Genomic DNA, 5,054 nt, shown 5'->3' with positions numbered 1-5,054 from the left:
TTTTTTCTCTCAAGTCTGTTGTCTGTCGTCAGTTCCATCAATCAAGTCATGCCATGTACAAATGTTATTATTATGACCGCCGCTAGCATAGCTAGCGAAGCGGTCATATAGTTGTTGTCAAAGTTTTTTTTTTTTTTTTTTTTTTTTTTTTTTTTTTTCCGTCATCGGTTCTGAATTTTTGGTCAACGATTCCCGGGACACCGTAACACCGGGGCACATGAAACTTGGTGGGCATGTAGCCCCAGTAGACTTTTACGGAAAAATTTCGTTTCGTCCCCGGGGGTCACTCCCCCCCCGCGCTGGCCCCGCCCGAAGCCCAAAAATTGCAGTTTTTCCTACATAACTACCTGAACCGTGGCACCGAGGATGACAAATTTTTTATGGTATGTTGGTCTCAAGAGCTCGGATCAACTTAGCTTATAACCAGTCATTTGTGAATTGCACCCCCATGGTAAAAATTGAAAATGTAATATAATATTGCTTTAATTGCCCCTATCTTCAGATGAGATGCTATGAACTGCACCAAATTTCATGTGTATGATTAACCTGACACCCTCTGGGAGTATGCCAAGTTTTGTGGACTTTCATCCATGGGGGGCTATAATAAATGTATTTATGTGTGCATTTAGTGAATGGTCCCTCAACGTGGCTGCTCTACACTGAAGCCTAGAATGGCCCCATGGCCCCATGTAGCTGTGTCACTGGCACCCCCGTGGCTACCCTGTGCTTACCAAATAAAACAATTATGTATTTATTACGATTTTATATGAGAACGTCAAAAGCAGAACTAATGCAACCACGTTCAAACACTGCAGCCTGCTGCCACTGGTGTGTGGCGCTGGCGCTGCTCAGTGAATGATAGATCAGACCAGAGAGAAGAAGACAAACGAAGAAGATGGAGTTGTGATTTCTCAGTTCCGAATGGCGGCCATATTGGAATTTTCTTTACTGTCGCTAGTTTCACACTACTTGATTTCTCATGTTGCAGTAAGCTAAACGATTTCATCTCTTACGTGACTTGTTGTTCTTGCAGGTAACTGTGTAACCGTCTGACTGATAAAGAAGTTGTTAAATGTCTTTACGTTTAGAAACATAATAAAAAAAAATTCATCCAAGCAGATGCGAATAGCCTACAATGTCAGTACTCAAACCACCAGTAGCAGGCTTAGGACTAGGTAAGTAAAACATCTCTTCTCTATATCTCTACTATTTTCATTTTAAAAACTGTATGTAAAGCGTAATTCTAGCCAACACCTGTTTCCAAAATGTATTTATAGAGTCTGTACATGTGGTCCCTAGCTTGGTTTGCCCGAAAATTAAGTGGAAATATCCTTTAGAAGTGTTTACTTTAGGCGCTAGTTAGCATGTAACAGCATCTGAATTAATGAACTGGCATGGTGCATTTATACCTGACGATCTCTTTCAAGTAATTTAAATAAAAAACGGACATCATGGTTAGTATTTATAGAGTCTGTACATGTGGTCCCTAGCTTGGTTTGTCTGAAAATTAAGTGGAAATATCCTTTAGTAGTGTTTGTACTCTAGGCGCCAGTTAGCATGTAACAGCATGTGAATGAATGAACCACTAGCATGGTGCATTTATACCTGACGATCTCTTTCAAGTTATTTGAATAAAAAACTGACATCATGGTTAGTATTTATAGAGTCTGTACATGTGGTCCCTTGCTTGGTTTGTCTGAAAATTAAGTGGAAATATCCTTTAGAAGTGTTTGTACTTTAGGCGCTAGTTAGCGTGCCAGGTGTCATACCATTGCAGTAATCATCTCACTAAACACGTCTTTTCATATCCAATCTGTTCAACAGAGTTTGCCAGTCAGACCACTACACCTTTGCCAGCACCACCACCCAGCAAGCTTCATCAACTCCAGCCATGCCGGTAAATACAGTGCCTATTGACAGCCTACACACCCCTGTTCAAATGCCAGTAGCTTTGTCCATTGTTAAATCCCCGTTGTTCTTAAATGTGTTATTGTGTTTCGGAAAGGTATTGCATTACATTACTCTTCACCTTTTGCTTTTGTAGTAGAAAACATGTTGATGGTAGTGAAAAGGTAGTAAATTCAGCTCAATTTTTTTTGTATGAACCCTGCCATTGCAGTAATCATCTCACTAAATACGCCTTTTCATTTCTAATCTGTTCAACAGAGTTTACCAATCAGACCTACACCTCTGTCAAATTCGCTCACAACGCTGCCAGTAACACCCCAGCAAGGTAGAACTGCATTTTCATTAATCTGGCACCAATATCAAGGGAGAAACAAGCCATGAATGTCTGTCACAACTTCTTTGCATCTTTACTTTCCTTACATCTGAAGAGTGTGTTACATATATCATTATTAAAAATAATTTTAATAAATTGTTTAAGCATGTACAATAAATAAAGCATGTAAATGAGCATGTAAAATAAATAAACAAAAGCAAGTAAAATAAATAAATAAACAAAATGTATTGAACCTAATAGGCTACTATGTGTGGTGAGTCTGTGTGATAGTTGCTGAGGATAAATGTTTTTATATTGGATTATTAAATTACAGAATACATTTATAGGTTTCTCATCAGCAGGCACTGTCTTCACCTTAGTAAATTTGGTAACTTTGGTAAGTCCTGTAAATAATTGTAAATTGTTCTGATTGAGGGCAAATGGAAAGTGTTATAATGTATTATTGCTATTTTAGTGCATCATTTTCATTATTATGGCCATAAATAAGGCCAATTAGAAGCTGGTGGGTAGTAAGCGGCAAAAGGGTGGCCCTTTATCTGGAGCCGCTTCTGAGCCGCCGCTGGACAGCCAGAGAACTGATGAGCAAAACTCCAGCGGGCCACTGGTGGTTACCGCCGTTGGACCGCCAACTCTGCCGCTGGTTTGTAACAGTAACTTTAGCATTGCCCATTAAATGATTGCAAAATATTTATTGAGGTGAGTTTAACAAGTGTAATTTCATTGGCATATAATTCAGGCCTATAGTAGATGGCTAAATGGCTACAGTAGAAGGATACACGAAAAGCCCAAACTACCAAAATCTTCATATTTTATTACCACAGTTTCTATCTATAGGCCTCTCTTATTTGGTATACTGACTAGACATTATTGAACAAACATAGGCTATTCATCTGTATTTCAGTATCTCAGTAGCCTAGGTTAAAGTATTTTTTAGATACCTCCCTGAAATTACTTTTTGCAGGTTGTGTTCTATATCTGTCTTCTATACGTTCTGACGTTACTGTTAAAATGGCGTAACTGTTAAATTCCAATATAGTGAGTAGGCTATTGGCAAAACCGATTGGCATTTTTATGTTGAGCCGGCAGGGGGCTCAGTTTAAAAAGTAACTAAGTTCGCACACACACATCAACAGATTCACACGCACAGATAAACACACTTCCACGGATTCCACACACACACACACACACATGCGCACACATGCACATTCACACACACAGACAGACACACACACATCTTTATACAAGCAAACTCACACATGCACACACTCATGTACACATGAGCTGCAAGAGTAGGAGAAATACATACAGTATATTGCACAAATCGGAGATAAGGCAGGTTTAGACTTGCTGCAGACAACGCGTTCGTGTTCGTATCATGACTGCCTCGCGTATTTTGCGGTCGTTTGGTGCGTCGGTCGTGCACGTCGTCGCAAGCGAACATGACGCGTCCGCGAGATGCAATACTGATAAGAAAGTAGGGGGCGATCACTACAAAAAAAGGTGACTGCAAGATGCATTATCGACATCGAAGCTGGGGGCAATCATGAGAGTAAACAATGGCACATGGCCACATCCACATCTGATGTTACTATTCTCCCCCTAGTGAAGACCTCCAGTAGGGTGCGTAATGCTGCAGCGAGTCTGTACACCGGACACAGCAGGTCGCACACGGGCGCATATGCTTACGGTTGGTCTAACAGCAAGTATAATCCCAGCCATACAGGAAAGTTGACGAGCGTAATTCGTTTTGGAGAGAATGTGCAGAACTGAGCGGCGGTCATATTGTGTACCGCTATGCGGTGCATCTAGTTTATTTACAATATTATATTATATTTTATAAGTTCACTTGTCACACGTTTTCTAACATTTCTGCATGTCATACATTGCAGTAGATTTCATGAAGCGCTAGTTTTAATAGACTGACAAGGAATTCATGCTTTTCTTTTCCCTGTCCTCATCAACCTATTATGCCCTCGAGCTAAATATTTAAACCACTGTTAAAAGGTAGATGTGTCGGGCAGTTGGGAAGGAATAGCACTCAAAATAAGGTTTAAGATGGGATTTATTGGTTTCCCAAGTAAGGCCAGCAAAGGCATCCGTTTAGAATGGTGAAAAGAAGAAAAATAAACGGAGTGATTATTTGCACCCGGGTGTAAATAGTGGAATGGAGGCATTTTCTTATTTGCACCCAAACCGGAAATGCGTGCTATCCAACATAGCGGGACCATCTTGGCAGGAGATGGCCTACCTAAATCTAACAAGTTAGGATTATTAAAACTATATTTGAGATGGGAAAGTGGTGCTAAATTTCCACAAACTTTATTCAGTTAACGGGTAAAGCCGTCCGTTTGCAAGCACAATCAAGAAACACGATCTTTTTGTTTTGTTTACCGTTACCTAGCAACCCCAACAAGTGAGTCAATAATTAGTATTCTCCCCCTCCTCTTCAACGGGGCGTAGTACAGCGGTAAAGTGACTGTGTTACCATGCTCGAGGTGCTAGGTTCGAACTTCAGATGATTTTTTTTTTTTTTTGCCTGCCAAAGTAGCTGCTACGCACCATGACTTCTTTTTTCTTAGATGACGTTACCTCGCGGCAAATAAGAGTTTGTGCTTTTTGAACCTGCCAAAGATTTACTGGTTTTATTTCAGTTATGAGTAGAGTTAAGTAGAAGTAGGCTTCAGTAGTTGTTAGAAAGGTTGTGTTTTGGGGGGTGCTGTGGCGCAGCAGGCTACAGCGCCCATACCATGTACGGGTCTGAGTGCCCACGGGGACCCAGGTTCGAATCCGGCCTGCGGTCATGTCCCGATCC

At 40.8% G+C, this 5,054-nt stretch overlaps 1 long non-coding RNA gene across 2 annotated transcripts; it reads left to right on the top strand.

Annotated features, from left to right (window-relative positions):
* The first annotated feature begins 512 nt into the window (after nt 1-512).
* On the top strand, nt 513-4,011 carry LOC134066448 (uncharacterized). Of its 2 annotated transcripts, none has more exons than XR_009936435.1 (3): nt 513-1,033; nt 1,120-1,897; nt 2,167-4,011. It is a non-coding gene; the product is annotated as an uncharacterized LOC134066448 (long non-coding RNA). The 2 variants fall into 2 exon arrangements; XR_009936436.1 differs by lacking the exon at nt 513-1,033 and having other exon boundaries at nt 1,050-1,175; nt 1,825-1,897.
* Nucleotides 4,012-5,054: the final 1,043 nt, after the last annotated feature.

This window comes from Sardina pilchardus, chromosome 19 (genome assembly GCF_963854185.1).
Source record: "Sardina pilchardus chromosome 19, fSarPil1.1, whole genome shotgun sequence".
Lineage (NCBI taxonomy): Eukaryota > Metazoa > Chordata > Actinopteri > Clupeiformes > Clupeidae > Sardina > Sardina pilchardus.
The sequence above is the reverse complement of the archived record's forward strand: the minus strand, read 5'-3'. Positions and strand labels throughout refer to the sequence as shown.